The 18,485-nt window shown below is 49.9% G+C and overlaps 1 protein-coding gene across 1 annotated transcript in view; it reads left to right on the plus strand.

Moving 5' to 3' along the window:
• The window catches only part of LOC138515798 (probable E3 ubiquitin-protein ligase HERC6), a 2,700,520-nt gene that overhangs the window by 907,907 nt on the left and 1,774,128 nt on the right, over window positions 1-18,485 (plus strand). The window lies entirely within an intron of this gene.

Consider the following 18,485-nt stretch of genomic DNA (forward strand, 5'->3'; position numbering starts at 1 on the left):
GGACACCCGTGGGAATCCACAGAGGTATGATTTGCGCAAATCGGCCCAGAATTTATTACCCAGACATCCCCGCAAAATCCGAAATGTGGGGAACAATACGCATTTTTCCGCACATTTCGCTCGGCTCACCCATCGAAACACGCCCCCAACAACACATGGTCTACCGTCCAGCGTTCCCACAGGTGTCCCGATGAAAACGGTACCTCACATGTGTGGGAGCACCTACCTGGGCGCCAAGTGGAAAGCCTAAAACACAAGTAACCCCAAGTCTGTTTTGACACCTGAATTTCAGACTCTCTGCCGACCGGCACACCATACAGATATGGGCCTTGGGTGTCCGAGCCACCAAGGAAAACAGGGAACCCGATGCATTTTCGAAAAGAGGACACCCGTGGGAATCCGCAGAGGTATGATTTGCGCAAATCGGCCCAGAATTTATTACCCAGACACCCCCGCAAAGTCCGAAATGTGGGGAAAAAAACGCATTTTCCGCATATTTCGCTCGGCTCAACCATCGAAACACGCCCCCAACAACACATGGTCTACCGTCCCGCGTTCCCACAGGTGTCCCAATGAAAACGGTGCCTCACATGTGTGGGTGCTCCTACCTGGGCGCCAAGTGGAAAGCCTAAAACACAAGTAACCCCAAGTCTGTTTTGACACCTGAATTTCAGACTCTCTGCCGACCGGCACACCATACAGATATGGGCCTCGGGTGTCCAAGCCACCAAGGAAAACAGGGAACCCCATGCATTTCCGAAAAGAGAACACCCGTGGGAATTCGCAGAGGTATGATTTGCGCAAATCGGGCCAGAATGTATTACCCAGACACCCCCGCAAAGTCCGAAATGTGGGTAAAAAAACGCATTTTCCGCACATTTTGCTCAGCTCACCCATCGAAACACGCCCCCAACAACACATGGCCAACCGTCCCGCGTTCCCACAGGTGTCCCGATGAAAACAGTACATCACATGTGTGGATGCACCTACCTGGGCGCCAAGGGGAAAGCCTAAAACACAAGTAACCCCAAGTCTGTTTTGACACCGGAATCTCAGACTCTCTGCCGACAGGCACACCATACAGATATGGGCCTCGGGTGTCCAAGCCACCAAGAAAAACAGGGAACCCCATGCATTTCCGAAAAGAGAACACCCGTGGGAATTCGCAGAGGTATGATTTCCGCAAATCGGCCCAGAATTTATTACCCAGACACCCCTGCAAAATCCGAAATGTGGGAAAAAAACGCATTTTCCGCAATTTTCGCTCGGCTCACCCATCGAAACACGCCCCCAACAACACATGGTCTACTGTCCCGCGTTCCCACAGGTGTCCCGATGAAAACGGTACCTCACATGTGTGGGTGCCCCTACCTGGGCGCCAAGTGGAAAGCTTAAAACACAAGTAACCCCAAGTCTGTTTTGACACCTGAATTTCAGAGTCTCTGCTGACCGGCACACCATACAGATATGGGCCTTGGGTGTCCAAGCCACCAAGGAAAACAGGGAACCCGATGCATTACCGAAAAGAGGACACCCGTGGGAATCCGCAGAGGTATGATTTGCGCAAATCGGCCCAGAATTTATTACCCAGACACCCCTGCAAAGTCCGAAATGTGGGAAAAAAACGCATTTTCCACACATTTCGCTCGGCTCACCCATCGAAACACGCCCCAACAACACATGGTCTACTATCCCGCGTTCCCACAGGTGTCCCGATGAAAACGGTACCTCACATGTGTGGGCGCACCTACCTGGGCGCCAAGTGGAAAGCCTAAAACACAAGTAACCCCAAGTCTGTTTTGACACCTGAATTTCAGACTCTCTGCCGACCGGCACACCATACAGATATGGGCCTTTGGTGTTCAAGCCACCAAGGAAAACAGGGAACCCGATGCATTTTCGAAAAGAGGACACCCGTGGGAATCCGCAGAGGTATGATTTGCGCAAATCGGGCCAGAATGTATTACCCAGACACCCCCGCAAAGTCCGAAATGTTGGAAAATAAACGCATTTTCCGCACATTTTGCTCGGCTCACCCATCGAAACACGCCCCCAACCACACATGGCCTACTGTCCCGCGTTCCCACAGGTGTCCCTATGAAAACGGTACATCACATGTGTGGATGCACCTACCTGGGCGCCAAGGGGAAAGCCTAAAACACAAGTAACCCCAAGTCTGTTTTGACACCGGAATTTCAGACTCTCTGCCGACCGGCACACCATACAGATATGGGCCTCGGGTGTCCAAGCCACCAAGGAAAACAGGGAACCCCATGCATTTCCAAAAAGAGAACACCCGTGGGAATCCGCAGAGTTATGATTTGCGCAAATCGGCCCAGAATGTATTACCCACACACCCCCGCAAAGTCCAAAATGTGGGAAAAAATTGCATTTTCCGCACATTTTGCTCGCCTCACCCATCAAAACACGCCCCCAACAACACATAGCCTACCGTCCCGCGTTCCCACAGGTGTCCCGATGAAAACGGTACCTCACATGTGTGGGTGCACCCACCTGGGCGCCAAGGGGAAAGCCTAAAACACAAGTAACCCCAACTCTGTTTTGACACCTGAATTTCAGACTCTCTGCTGACCGGCACACCATACAGATATGGGTCTCGGGTGGCCAAGCCACCAAGGAAAACAGGGAACCTCATGCATTTCCGAAAAGAGGACACCTGTGGGAATCCGCAGAGGTATGATTTGCGCAAATCGGCCCAGAATTTATTACCCAGACACCCCTGCAAAGTCCGAAATGTGGGAAAAAAAACGCATTTTCCGCACATTTCGCTCGGCTCACCCATCGAAACACGCCCCCAACAACACATGGCCTACTGCCCCGCGTTCCCACAGGTGTCCCGATGAAAACAGTACATCACATGTGTGGATGCACCTACCTGGGCGCCAAGGGGAAAGCCTAAAACACAAGTATCCCCAAGTCTGTTTTGACACCGGAATTTCAGACTCTCTGCCGACCGGCACACCATACAGATATGGGCCTCGGGTGTCCAAGCCACCAAGGAAAACAGGGAACCCCATGCATTTCCGAAAAGAGAACACCCGTGGAAATCCGCAGAGTTATGATTTGCGCAAATCGGCCCAGAATGTATTACCCACACACCCCCGCAAAGTCCAAAATGTGGGAAAAAATTGCATTTTCCGACATTTTGCTCGCCTCACCCATCAAAACACGCCGCCAACAACACATAGCCTACTGTCCCGCGTTCCCACAGGTGTCCCGATGAAAACGGTACCTCACATGTGTGGGTGCACCCACCTGGGCGCCAAGGGGAAAGCCTAAAACACAAGAAACCCCAAGTGTGTTTTGACACCTGAATTTCAGACTCTCTGCCGACCGGCACACCATACAGATATGGGCCTCGGTTGTCCAAGCCACCAAGGAAAACAGGGAACCCCATGCATTTCCGAAAAGAGGACACCCGTGGGAATCCGCAGAGGTATGATTTGCGCAAATCGGCCCAGAATTTATTACCCAGACACCCCCGCAATGTCCGAAATGTGGGAAAAAAACAGCATTTTCCGCACATTTCGCTCGGCTCACCCATCGAAACACGCCCCCAACAACACATGGCGTACCGTCCCGTGTTCCCACAGGTGTCCTGATGAAAACGGTACCTCACATGTGTGGGTGCACCTACCTGGGCGCCAAGGGGAAAGCTTGAAACACAAGTAACCCCAAGTCTGTTTTGACACCTGAATTTCAGACTCTCTGCCGACCGGTACACCATACAGATATGGGCCTCGGGTGTCCAAGCCACCAAGGAAAACAGGCAACCCCATGCATTTCTGAAAAGAGGACACCAGTGGGAATCCGCAGAGGTATGATTTGCGCAAATCGCCCCAGAATGTATTACCCCGACACCCCCGCAAAGTCTGAAATGTGGGAAAATTAACGCATTTTCCGCACATTTCGCTCGGCTCACCCATCGAAACACGCCCCCAACAACACATGGCCTAATCCGCATTCCCACAGGTGTCCCGATGAAAACAGTACCTCACATGTGTGGGTGATCCTACCTGGGCGCCAAGGGGAAAGCCTAAAACACAAGTAACCCCAAGTCTGTTTTGACACCTGAATTTCAGACCCTCTGCCGACCGGCACACCATACAGATATGGCCATCGGGTGTCCAAGCCACCAAGGAAAACAGGGAACCCCATGCATTTCCGAAAAGTGGACACCCGTGGGAATATGCAGAGGTATGATTTGCGCAAATCGGCCCAGAATTTATTACCCAAACATCCCCGCAAAGTCCGAAATGTGGGAAAAAAACGCATTTTCTGCACATTTCGCTTATCCCACCCATCAAAACACGCCCCCAACAACACATGGCCAACCGTCCCGCGTTCCCACAGGTGTCCCGATGAAAACGGTACATCACGTGTGGATGCACCTACATGGGCGCCAAGGGGAAAGCCTAAAACATAAGTAACCCCAAGTCTGTTTTGACACCTGAATTTCAGACTCTCTGCCGACCGGCAAACCATACAGATATGGGCCTTGGGTGTCCAAGCCACCAAGGAAAACAGGGAACCCGATGCATTTTCGAAAAGAGGACACCCGTTGGAATCGGCAGAGTTATGATTTGCGCAAATCGGCCCAGAATGTATTACCCAGACACCCCCGCAAAGTCCGAAATGTGGAAAAAAAAACGCATTTTCCGCACATTTCGCTCGGCTCACCCATCGAAACACTCCCCCAACAACACATGGTCTACCGTCCCGCGTTCCCACAGGTGTCCCGATGAAAACGATACCTCACATGTGTGGGTGAACCTACCTGGGCGCCAAGTGGAAAGCCTAAAACACAAGTAACCCCAAGTCTGTTTTGACACCTGAATTTCAGACTCTCTGCCGACCGGCACACCATACAGATATGGGCCTCGGGTGTCCAAGCCACCAAGGAAAACAGGGAACCCCATGCATTTCCGAAACGAGGACACCGGTGGGAATCCGCAGAGGTATGATTTGCGCAAATCGGGCCAGAATGTATTACCCAGATACCCCCGCAAAGTCCGAAATGTGGGGAAAAAAACGCATTTTCCGCACATTTTGCTCAGCTCACCCATCGAAACACGCCCCCAACAACACATGGCCGACTGTCCCGCTTTCCCACAGGTGTCACGATGAAAACAGTACATCACATGTGTGGATGCATCTACCAGGGCGCCAAGGGGAAAGCCTAAAACACAAGTAACCCCAAGTCTATTTTGACACCGGAATTTCAGATTCTCTGCCGACCGGCACACCATACAGATATGGGCCTCGGGTGTCCAAGCCACCAAGGAAAACAGGGAACCCCATGCATTTCCGAAAAGAGAACACCCGTGGGAATTCGCAGAGGTATGATTTGCGCAAATCGGCCCAGAATTTATTACCCAGACACCCCTGCAAAATCCGAAATGTGGGGAAAAAACGCATTTTCCGCACATTTCGCTCGGCTCACCCATCGAAACACGCCCCGACAACACATGGTTTACCGTCCCGGGTTCCCACAGGTGTCCTGATGAAAACGGTACATCACATGTGTGGATGCACCTACCTGGGCGCCAAGGGGAAAGCCTAAAACACAAGTAACCCCAAGTCTGTTTTGACACCGGAATTTCAGACTCTCTGCCGACCGGCACACCATACAGATATGGGCTTCGGGTGTCCAAGCCACCAAGGAAAACAGGGACCCCATGCATTTCCGAAAAGAGAACACCCGTGGGAATTCGCAGAGGTATGATTTGCGCAAATCGGCCCAGAATTTAGTACCCACACACCCCTGCAAAGTCCAAAATGTGGGGAAAAAAAAGGATTTTCTGCACATTTCGCTCAGCTCACCCATCGAAACACGCCCCCAACAACACATGGCCTACCGTCCCGCGTTCCCACAGGTGTCCCGATGAAAACGATACCTCACATGTGTGGGTGCACCCTCCTGGGCACCAAGGGGAAAGCCTAAAACACAAGAGACCCCAAGTCTGTTTTGACACCTGAATTTCAGACACTCTGCCGACCGTCACACCATACAGATATGGGCCTCGGGTGTCCAAGCCACCAAGGAAAACGGGGAACCCCATGCATTTCCGAAAAGAGGACACCCGTGGGAATCCGCAGTGGTATGATTTGTGCAAATCGGCCCAGAATGTATTACCCAGACACCCCTGCAAGGTCCGAAATGTGGGGAAAAAAACGCATTTTCTGCACATTTCGCTCATCCCACCCATCAAAACACGCCCCCAACAACACATGGCCAACCGTCCCGCGTTCCCACAGGTGTCCCGATGAAAACGGTACATCACATGTGTGGATGCACCTACATGGGCGCCAAGGGGAAAGCCTAAAACATAAGTAACCCCAAGTCTGTTTTGACACCTGAATTTCAGACTCTCTGCCGACCGGCACACCATACAGATATGGGCCTTGGGTGTCCAAGCCACCAAGGAAAACAGGGAACCCGATGCATTTTCGAAAAGAGGACACCCGTTGGAATCCGCAGAGGTATGATTTGCGCAAATCGGCCCGAATGTATTACCCAGACACCCCCGCAAAGTCCGAAATGTGGAAAAAAAAACGCATTTTCCGCACATTTCGCTCGGCTCACTGTTAGGGAGAATTCTCTGTTTAGGCTGAATTTCCCTACCTAGTGAGTCCCCCAGCAGCTTTGCTGGATTTCTGGGGTTTATTTTTTTTCTCCTGCCAAGAGTGAGACTCTTTTACCCTCACTCTTGGACATGTTGAACTGTGTTATCTTGGACAAACCTTGTGTTGAATGGGCTATGGGGTCTTTTACTCCATAGGGCCTCATGTATTTTTGTGATGTGGGTTACACAGCACCCTCTGTGCCGTGACCCAGGGGTGTCCTAGGGACTCCCCAACATAGACTCCATACCCTGGGACTGACTACTGTCTCCCAGGGCATGTAAAGTCACCAAAGACTTTGCTAGTCTTGAATCCTGAACAGAACCAGTACAAACCATCATATTGTGGACGTACTGGCTGGGGCAATTCGATTGCCCCAGGGTCTGTTAGTCGAGGGGGCACGTCTCCGTCCCCCCTGATCGAGTTTTGGCTGGTGGCAGTGGAAACTACGTTTTATATTCGACCGCGAATATTTTCCTATGGGATTTCCCATTGTTTTAGGCTAACACATTTAATTATTTATTTACGGTAGCCTTAAACATACCGCCGGTTTATATATTTATTTTTATAACTCCGGTTGGGACTTTTTGCCAAAACTTGATTCTAAAATGGCGTTGGTGTTCGCCTCTGTAACTCTGACCCAAAGTGGAGCCCTTTGTTCCACTTTTGGCGGGCTTCTCCACAGAAGCCCTCCAAAGTGGTGCCACTCTGTCTGGGGTACTTAGGAGGGGTGGAGGGGGATTTAGGCACCCTGGACTGAGTTACCTTGGTAACTCAAGTCGCACTCCGTCCTGATTGGCCCAAGTGGTGAGCCGCCCGGCTCACCACTTAGCATGTTTGAGTGACAGCTAGGCTGGGTGAATGGGGGTTTGCTGCATAAAAGCAGGGCTTTGGGGACTGGAACTTCAGAAGTCGCCACAGGACCAAGAATCCGACGAGGGAAGAGCTGAGCCGACCTGCTTCGACGACACCACCCGGTGGAGCCCTGCTGAACCGTCTCACCACTTTTCCCGACGACCGAGGAGAACTCTTAACAGAGTGGCTCCTTCCCTTGACTGGTGGGGACAACCAGTTTTCGCCTTCTTTTCGCTTCTCGAGGTATCTCGTGGCCGCCTTGCCAGTGCCAAGCACCCCGGCAACCGGAACCCCACCACTTTTACCCCAACCACGAAAGTCGGTACAACCCTTCAACCGGAGGACTCCGCGGCTGGTTTCTTCCCGGGCAGTGCAACGACCCTCTTCTTCTGCTCTTCAGCGAGAACTTCTTCTCCCCTGACCGACGTCGAGCCCTGCTGCCACTGCCTGGAACAACTGCCACCGCTGGAGGATCCTTTCCGCTTAAGGTACCGTGTTCCGCCTGGCTTCCCTTGCTACCGACTGTACGGGGTAGATTTAGCCCCCGGCTTTCGAACCTGGGAGTGCCTGGGACACCCTGGCTAAACTTTCTAAGCCACTCTACACTCTTTCTAACTCTTTGCAAGACTTTGAATCCCTAAATAACAGTGTGATCTTGGGCACATTTTCGCTCCGGCTACTCTAAGAGTGGGCCCTGCCTAGTGACTTTTGCTCACCTGTGACTTGGTGCTTCTTTGAGCCTATTGCAAGTGTTCTGGATCTTAGAGTGGTGTGTTTAACCCATTTCTGTTTCTTTTTACCCCTTTCCTTAACCTACTAGAGTGTCATCTAACGTTAAGCGCTCACCTCTGTTTTAATTATGTGGTGTTAACTTAGAGTTGTCTAGATAGGAGTAAGGGTTGAAACTGCTTTCATCATAACTGTGTTTGAAGTGTTTTTACTATACTTTGCTAGAGTGTTTTCAACTTATGTGTGTTTTATAAATAAATAACTATATACTTTTGAAACCAAGCTCTGGTCAGTGTTTGCTTGTGCTATTGTGTCTGAGGACATATTGTGTATACTTTGCATACTGCCTAACTCTTCTTGAGGGAAGTCTGACTGCTCAGCCACAGCTACCAGGTAAATCTGGGTGGTACAGACTGCTACCAAGTGGGTTTACTGCTATACCTGTAGTCTTAAATCTTTTGCAGTGTTCCCCAAGGGAACTGCACAGGTTTCTGCCTAACACTGGTGTACAGCGGTGGGATTTGTATTGAGTATACATTTTATTGTGCTTTAGATACCTTAGTGCAACTAACCACAAAGCTTAGCACTGTAAAAGTAATCCTCTAACATGTCAGTTATAGAAAGCTATAGTCAAGAGTCCCTTGCAGCCAAAACTGCTGATTGTTTAAGAGTGCTCTGTAAACATAAGGATCTCCTGACCAAGGGCAAGAAAATGGAGCTGATTGAAAGATTGTTGGCTAACCAAAGTCTGGGTGATGGTTCAGAGGAACCTACCACTCCAGCAACTGTAGATGACAGTGTTGAAGTTAACATGGAGCAAAATGTTGATGATTCTGAGGAAGAGTCAGAAGAGGAGGGTGAGGCTGTTGTAACTGTCCCCCCTAGGCCTCTGCCTGCTCTACCTGCTGTGCCTACTGGACCTTTACCAGGTCCCACATTTAGTCCTCAGTACTTTGAACTGGAGAAAATGAAGCTAGAATTGGAGTATAAGAAACTTAATGCTCAAACTGACAAAGAACTAAGGCTAAGGGAAATGGAGCTCAAGTATGACTTAGAAATGAAGAAATTATCTGTTGAGAATGTTTCTCTCTCTGGCTCCTCTAGAAGTTCCAGTCCTAAAAGACCCCGGATGCCTAAAGAATTGGTTGGTATGTATGAGCCTAAGTTGGATGTGTTGGATTGGTTGTCTCTGTTTGAATATAATCATGGGCTCCAGAACATCACAGGAAATGACTTACTCACCTGGTTGTTCTCTAGGCTCCCCCCTGTTGCAACTGATGTGGTAATGGAGATGGGGGAGGAGGATAGGAAGGACTATGAATGTGTGAAACTAGCTTTGATAGCTAGGTTTGGGAAGACCCCTTCCCAGTATCTTAAGAGGTTTAGGAACCTCAAAAAGCATGATGGTACCCCTTGGGCTACCTGGGTGAGTGAATGTTTGAAAAACTTAGAGGGATGGATTAAGGGTTACAAGGTGAACACTTATGAAGGTATGAAGAATTTGTTTATGTTGGAGACTATTTATGATGCCTGCTCTCCTGAGCTCAGACAACACTTGGCTGATTCCAGGGAATTGGATTCCCGGAAACTAGCTAAGGCTGCTGACTTGTGGGTTGCCAACAGGGCCACTCACAAGGATTCTGGGGTAACTCAGAAGAGGGATGGGGAGAAACAGTCTAAAAAGGACTCCAAAGAGAATTCTAATACTACAAATTCCAAAGAGGGCCCCAAACAAAACTATAAGGGTAAGCCACAAGGGAAACCAAATCAGGCTAGTGTACCTTCTGGTCCCAGACCAGAAGGAGGTCAGAACAAGCCTCCATTCCAGCGAGCCTTTGGCTCATGCTTTGTTTGTAAGGCTACTGACCATGTGAAAGGAGATCCCAGATGTAAGGGTAAACCTTCAGGGGTCCAGCTTGCCTCCTTAGCCTTCGCTCCAGAAGAGGAAGTACATATGGCAAGTGGAAACTTTCTATTACTAGCTGATGAACCCACTGGAGTCTCAGCTAGTGTTTCTTTAGTCTCTCTGGGGTTGTGGGAACAACAGAATTTAGATGTCTATAACTCTATCCCAGATAATACTAAAGAGTATTATAAGGACAGTGTCCAGGTGAATGGTCAGGAGACTCCTGCCATTAGGGACACTGGAGCCAGCATAACTGTGGTGGATGAATCATTTTTCAAGGCAGAGGATGTTGCTAAGGCACCCAAATGCCTCACCAAGTTAGCTGGTGGGCCTGTGCAGATGTGTCCCCAGTTACCAGTTCTCATCCAATGTAATGATATGGCTGTAAAAATACCTGTCAGTGTACAATGTGAAGTGCCAGGTAGGGTTCTGTTGGGTAATGACCTCAAAGCTCTTGGAGTTGTATCTCATACCCCCAGACCTCCTAGCAAAAGGTTCCAGGAACTCACAAAACCTGCAAGGGAGAAAACCCTGAGAGGGTTATCTCAGGAGATGATGACAGAAATCACTCCTCTCCCACTGGAGCAACTTACTGCAGTAACTACCAGATCAGGAGCAAAGGGGCAACCCAAGACTCCTAGGAAAAAGCCAGCAGCAAGCACTCCAGTGCTTCCAACAAGGACTTCCCCTAGGTTGTCCAAAGTTACACCTGTAACTCCACCTCCAGCTGAGGCTGAGAGGGAGGTACAACCCTGTGTGGTTGAGCTAGACTCTGAGGAAGAGCTAGAAGGAGGCCCCAACCTTATTGGAGATTTGGACCCTGAGGACCATCCTGAGCTGCAGTCTTTACTGGCAGAAGGTGGGCCTAGCAGGGCAGCTTTTCGTAAGGGGCAAAGAGAATGTCCAACTCTGGAAGGTCTCCGCCACCAGGCAGCTTCTCAAGCTGATGGGCAAGAGCCTGGGAAGTATAGGTTGCACTGGGAAGATGGCCTCTTCTACAGTGAACCCACTGAGTCTGAACCTGGAGACTACAAACGCCTTGTAGTCCCACAAGAGAACAGACAACAGTTCTTACAACTAGCCCATGAGATACCTTTGGCTGGTCACTTGAGTTTCAAGAAGACCAAGGAAAGGCTCTCCCTCTACTTTTATTGGCCAAAGATGGGGGCTGAAGTAGATAGATATTGTAAGAGCTGCCATACCTGCCAGACTTCTGGTAAGGTTGGTTCCAAGAATGTGGCACCTTTAGTGCCTCTCCCAGTTGTGGGAGTCCCATTTGAGAGGGTAGGGATTGACATTGTTGGTCCCCTTGATCCTCCAACCTCCTCAGGCAACAGGTTTATCCTTGTTGTAGTAGACCATGCTACTAGGTACCCTGAGGCAATTCCTATGAGGACTGTTACAGCTCCGGCTGTGGCTAAGGCCCTCCTTGGTATTTTTACCAGGGTTGGGTTTCCTAAGGAGGTAATCTCTGACAGGGGGTCAAACTTTATGTCCCACTACATGAAGGCCATGTGGAAAACCTGTGGAGTTACCTACAAGTTCTCAACCGCCTACCACCCTCAGACAAACGGGTTGGTTGAAAGGTTTAACAGAACCATGAAGAGCATGATAGGCGCTTTGGAAGAACCCCTTAAGAAAAAGTGGGACCTTCTACTGCCATGCCTTCTCTTTGCTTATAGAGAAGTCCCTCAGGAGGGAGTAGGTTATTCTCCCTTTGAGCTTCTCTATGGCCATCCAGTCAGAGGTCCATTGGCCCTGATTAAGGAGGGGTTGGAAGGTGCTCCTCCCCTCAAGCCAGTCAGAGTGACTGACTATGTGATAGGTCTCCGGAGGAGAATGTCACACATGATGGCAGAAGCAAGTGACAACTTGAAAGCTGGTCAAGCCCTGGTCAAACATTGGCACGACCAGAAGGCTAACATGGTTGAGCTTACTCAAGACCAGCTAGTTCTAGTTATGCTCCCAACAAGGCAGAGGGCCTTGCAAGACAAATGGATGGGACCCTTCAAGGTTGTGGGAAAACTTGGAGAGGTCAACTATCTGGTGGATCTGGGCAGACCCAGGGAAGCTCCTAGAGTCTTCCACACCAACCGACTAAAAGCATACATCTCCAGACCTGATGTAGGAGCCTTGCTTCTAGCTTCAGCTGCAGAGGAGGAAGAGAGTGAATCTCTCCCTGATCTCCTCAGAGGTGTGCCTTTAGATGAAAAAATTGAAGGAGTCAATCTCTCTTCAGACCTGACACCTGAGCAACAAGAGGAGTGCAAATCTATGTTAAATCAGTTTGCCTCCCTGTTCTCACTGTCACCAGGCTTGACCCCTTGGGGCCAGCATGAGATACTCACTGGTGACTGTCTGCCAGTCAAAAGCAGAGGATACAGAATGTCAGAACATATCAGAGCCCACATCAAAGGAGAGGTCAAGAAGATGCTTGATCTCGGGGTAATAGAGCCCTCTACTAGTCCATGGTCTAGCCCAGTTGTGTTAGTACCAAAGGCAGGATCCAAAGACTTGAGATTCTGTGTGGACTATAGAGCTCTAAATGCAGTCACCAAGACTGATGCCCACCCTTTGCCCAGGACAGATGAGTTGGTGGATAAACTTGGTGCAGCCAAGTACCTCAGCACATTTGACCTGACGTCAGGCTATTGGCAAATAGCCCTGACAGACCATGCCAAGGAGAAAACTGCATTTTCAACCCCAGTTGGCTTGTACCAGTTTAAGGTCATGCCTTTTGGACTAAAAAATGCACCTGCCACATTCCAAAGGATGGTGAACCAAGTTCTGGCTGGGATGGAAGATTTCTGCATGGCATACTTGGATGACATTGCAGTCTTCAGCCACTCCTGGGAAGAACATGTGAACCACCTAGGACATGTGTTGCAGGCTCTGGAACAGGCCCATTTGACAATCAAAGCCAGTAAGTGCCAGATTGGTCAAAGTAAAGTGGTCTACCTTGGACATGAGGTAGGAGGTGGAGAAATAAGGCCTTTGCCCAGCAAGATTGAAGCTGTGCAAAATTGGACAACACCAACTACTCAAACCCAAGTGAGAGCTTTTCTAGGCCTCACTGGATATTACAGGAATTTCATTGAGAACTATGGGACCATAGCTTCTCCACTGAATGTAATCTCCTCTCCCAAATTCCCTAAAAAGGTAAAATGGAATGAGGAGTGCAATCAGGCCTTTGAAAAACTGAAGAGAGCTCTTTGCCAAGCTCCAGTATTGAGAGCTCCTGACTACCACCAACCTTTCATTGTACAAACTGATGCTTCCAATGTAGGTATAGGTGCAGTTCTAAGCCAACTGGATGAGAAGGGTAGGGAGCACCCCATTTGCTTCATCAGTAGGAAACTGAAGGATCCTGAGACAAGGTGGGCAACTATCGAAAGAGAATGCTTTGCTATTGTGTGGGCACTGAAGAAGTTTAGGCCATACTTGTATGGTTCTACTTTTGTTATTCAGACTGACCACCAACCCTTGAGATGGTTAATGCAAATGAAAGGGGAAAATCCAAAACTATTGAGATGGTCAATCTGCCTGCAAGGGTTTGATTTCACCATTGAGCACAGGTCAGGGTGTCACCATCAAAATGCTGATGGACTCTCTAGGATGTATATCATCGACTAGAGGTATGAGGTTCATCCAGGAGTGGATTAAATCCTCCTGTCCCTTAGTCTGGGGGGGGCGAGTGTTAGGGAGAATTCTCTGTTTAGGCTGAATTTCCCTACCTAGTGAGTCCCCCAGCAGCTTTGCTGGATTTCTGGGGTTTATTTTTTTTCTCCTGCCAAGAGTGAGACTCTTTTACCCTCACTCTTGGACATGTTGAACTGTGTTATCTTGGACAAACCTTGTGTTGAATGGGCTATGGGGTCTTTTACTCCATAGGGCCTCATGTATTTTTGTGATGTGGGTTACACAGCACCCTCTGTGCCGTGACCCAGGGGTGTCCTAGGGACTCCCCAACATAGACTCCATACCCTGGGACTGACTACTGTCTCCCAGGGCATGTAAAGTCACCAAAGACTTTGCTAGTCTTGAATCCTGAACAGAACCAGTACAAACCATCATATTGTGGACGTACTGGCTGGGGCAATTCGATTGCCCCAGGGTCTGTTAGTCGAGGGGGCACGTCTCCGTCCCCCCTGATCGAGTTTTGGCTGGTGGCAGTGGAAACTACGTTTTATATTCGACCGCGAATATTTTCCTATGGGATTTCCCATTGTTTTAGGCTAACACATTTAATTATTTATTTACGGTAGCCTTAAACATACCGCCGGTTTATATATTTATTTTTATAACTCCGGTTGGGACTTTTTGCCAAAACTTGATTCTAAAATGGCGTTGGTGTTCGCCTCTGTAACTCTGACCCAAAGTGGAGCCCTTTGTTCCACTTTTGGCGGGCTTCTCCACAGAAGCCCTCCAAAGTGGTGCCACTCTGTCTGGGGTACTTAGGAGGGGTGGAGGGGGATTTAGGCACCCTGGACTGAGTTACCTTGGTAACTCAAGTCGCACTCCGTCCTGATTGGCCCAAGTGGTGAGCCGCCCGGCTCACCACTTAGCATGTTTGAGTGACAGCTAGGCTGGGTGAATGGGGGTTTGCTGCATAAAAGCAGGGCTTTGGGGACTGGAACTTCAGAAGTCGCCACAGGACCAAGAATCCGACGAGGGAAGAGCTGAGCCGACTTGCTTCGACGACACCACCCGGTGGAGCCCTGCTGAACCGTCTCACCACTTTTCCCGACGACCGAGGAGAACTCTTAACAGAGTGGCTCCTTCCCTTGACTGGTGGGGACAACCAGTTTTCGCCTTCTTTTCGCTTCTCGAGGTATCTCGTGGCCGCCTTGCCAGTGCCAAGCACCCCGGCAACCGGAACCCCACCACTTTTACCCCAACCACGAAAGTCGGTACAACCCTTCAACCGGAGGACTCCGCGGCTGGTTTCTTCCCGGGCAGTGCAACGACCCTCTTCTTCTGCTCTTCAGCGAGAACTTCTTCTCCCCTGACCGACGTCGAGCCCTGCTGCCACTGCCTGGAACAACTGCCACCGCTGGAGGATCCTTTCCGCTTAAGGTACCGTGTTCCGCCTGGCTTCCCTTGCTACCGACTGTACGGGGTAGATTTAGCCCCCGGCTTTCGAACCTGGGAGTGCCTGGGACACCCTGGCTAAACTTTCTAAGCCACTCTACACTCTTTCTAACTCTTTGCAAGACTTTGAATCCCTAAATAACAGTGTGATCTTGGGCACATTTTCGCTCCGGCTACTCTAAGAGTGGGCCCTGCCTAGTGACTTTTGCTCACCTGTGACTTGGTGCTTCTTTGAGCCTATTGCAAGTGTTCTGGATCTTAGAGTGGTGTGTTTAACCCATTTCTGTTTCTTTTTACCCCTTTCCTTAACCTACTAGAGTGTCATCTAACGTTAAGCGCTCACCTCTGTTTTAATTATGTGGTGTTAACTTAGAGTTGTCTAGATAGGAGTAAGGGTTGAAACTGCTTTCATCATAACTGTGTTTGAAGTGTTTTTACTATACTTTGCTAGAGTGTTTTCAACTTATGTGTGTTTTATAAATAAATAACAATATACTTTTGAAACCAAGCTCTGGTCAGTGTTTGCTTGTGCTATTGTGTCTGAGGACATATTGTGTATACTTTGCATACTGCCTAACTCTTCTTGAGGGAAGTCTGACTGCTCAGCCACAGCTACCAGGTAAATCTGGGTGGTACAGACTGCTACCAAGTGGGTTTACTGCTATACCTGTAGTCTTAAATCTTTTGCAGTGTTCCCCAAGGGAACTGCACAGGTTTCTGCCTAACACTCACCCATCGAAACACGCCCCAACAACACATGGTCTACCGTCCCGCGTTCCCACAGGTGTCCCGATGAAAACGATACCTCACATGTGTGGGTGAACCTACCTGGGCGCCAAGTGTAAAGCCTAAAACACAAGTAACCCCAAGTCTGTTTTGACACCTGAATTTCAGACTCTCTGCCGACCGGCACACCATACAGATATGGGCCTCGGGTGTCCAAGCCACCAAGGAAAACAGGGAACCCCATGCATTTCTGAAACGAGGACACCGGTGGGAATCCGCAGAGGTATGATTTGCGCAAATCGGGCCAGAATGTATTACCCAGACACCCCTGCAAAATCTGAAATGTGGGGAAAAAACGCATTTTCCGCCCATTTCGCTCGGCTCACCCATCGAAACACGCCCCCAACAACACATGGTCTACCGTCCCGGGTTCCCACTGGTGTCCCGATAAAAACAGTACATCACATGTGTGGATGCATCTACCTGGGCGCCAAGGGGAAAGCCTAAAACACAAGTAACCCCAAGTCTGTTTTGACACCGGAATTTCAGATTCTCTGCCGACCGGCACACCATGCAGATATGGGCCTCGGGTGTCCAAGCCACCAAGGAAAACAGGGAACCCCATGCATTTCCGAAAAGAGAACACCCGTGGGAATTCGCAGAGGTATGATTTGCACAAATCGGCCCAGAATTTATTACCCAGACACCCCTGCAAAATCTGAAATGTGGGGAAAAAACGCATTTTCCGCCCATTTCGCTCGGCTCACCCATCGAAACACGCCCCCAACAACACATGGTCTACCGTCCCGGGTTCCCACAGGTGTCCCGATGAAAACGGTACATCACATGTGTGGATGCACCTACCTGGGCGCCAAGGGGAAAGCCTAAAACACAAGTAACCCCAAGTCTGTTTTGACACCGGAATTTCAGACTCTCTGCCGACCGGCACACCATACAGATATGGGCTTCGGGTGTCCAAGCCACCAAGGAAAACAGGGACCCCATGCATTTCCGAAAAGAGAACACCCGTGGGAATTCGCAGAGGTATGATTTGCGCAAATCGGCCCAGAATTTATTACCCAGACACCCCTGCAAAATCCGAAATGTGGGAAAAAACGCATTTTCCGCACATTTCGCTCGGCTCACCCATCGAAACACGCCCCCAACAACACATGGTCTACCGTCCCGTGTTCCCACAGGTGTCCCGATGAAAACGGTACCTCACATGTGTGGGTGCATCTGCCTGGGCGCTAAGTGGAAAGCCTAAAACACAAATAACCCCAAGTCTGTTTTGACACCTGAATTTCAGACTCTCTGCCGAGCGGCACACCATACAGATATGGACCTCGGGTATCCGAGCCACCAAGGAAAACAGGGACCCCATGCATTTCCGAAAAGAGAACACCCGTGGGAATTCGCAGAGGCATGATTTGCGCAAATCGGCCCAGAATTTAGTACCCACACACCCCTGCAAAGTCCAAAATGTGGGGAAAAAAAAGGATTTTCTGCACATTTCGCTCAGCTCACCCATCGAAAAACGCCCCCAACAACACATGGCCTACCGTCCCGCGTTCCCACAGGTGTCCCGATGAAAACGATACCTCACATGTGTGGGTGCACCCTCCTGGGCACCAAGGGGAAAGCCTAAAACACAAGAGACCCCAAGTCTGTTTTGACACCTGAATTTCAGACACTCTGCCGACCGGCACACCATACAGATATGGGCCTCGGGTGTCCAAGCCACCAAGGAAAACAGGGAACCCCATGCATTTCCGAAAAGAGGACACCCGTGGGAATCCGCAGAGGTATGATTTGTGCAAATCTGCCCAGAATGTATTACCCAGACACCCCTGCAAGGTCCGAAATGTGGGGAAAAAAACGCACATTTCGCTCGGCTCACCCATCGAAACACGCCCCCAACAACACATGGCCTACCAATCCGCATTCCCACAGGTGTCGCGATGAAAACAGTACCTCACATGTGTGGGTGATCCTACCTGGGCGCCAAGGGCAAAGCCTAAAACACAAGTAACCCCAAGTCTGTTTTGACACCTGAATTTCAGACTCTCTGCCGACCGGCACACCATACAGATATGGGCCCGGGTGTCCAAGCCACCAAGGAAAACCTGGAAGCCCATGCATTTCCGAAAAGAGGACACCCGTGGGAATCGGCAGAGGTATGATTTGCGCAAATAGGCCCAGAATATATTACCCAGACCCCCCCACAATGTCCGAAATGTGGGGAAAAAAATGCATTTTCCGCACATTTCGCTCGGCTCACCCATCGAAACACGCCCCCAACAACACATGGCCTAATCCGCGTTCCCACAGGTGTCCCGATGAAAACGATACCTCACATGTGTGGGTTCTCCTACCTGGGCGCCAAGGGGAAAGCCTAAAACACAAGTAACCCCAAGTCTGTTTTGACACCTGAATTTCAGACTCTCTGCCGACCGGCACACCATACAGGTATGGCCATCGGGTGTCCAAGCCACCAAGGAAAACAGGGAACCCCATGCATTTCCGAAAAGTG

The sequence above is a fragment of the Ambystoma mexicanum genome, chromosome 6q, assembly GCF_040938575.1.
Source record: "Ambystoma mexicanum isolate Mex_15411 chromosome 6q, UKY_AmexF1_1, whole genome shotgun sequence".
Classification (NCBI taxonomy): Eukaryota; Metazoa; Chordata; class Amphibia; order Caudata; family Ambystomatidae; genus Ambystoma; species Ambystoma mexicanum.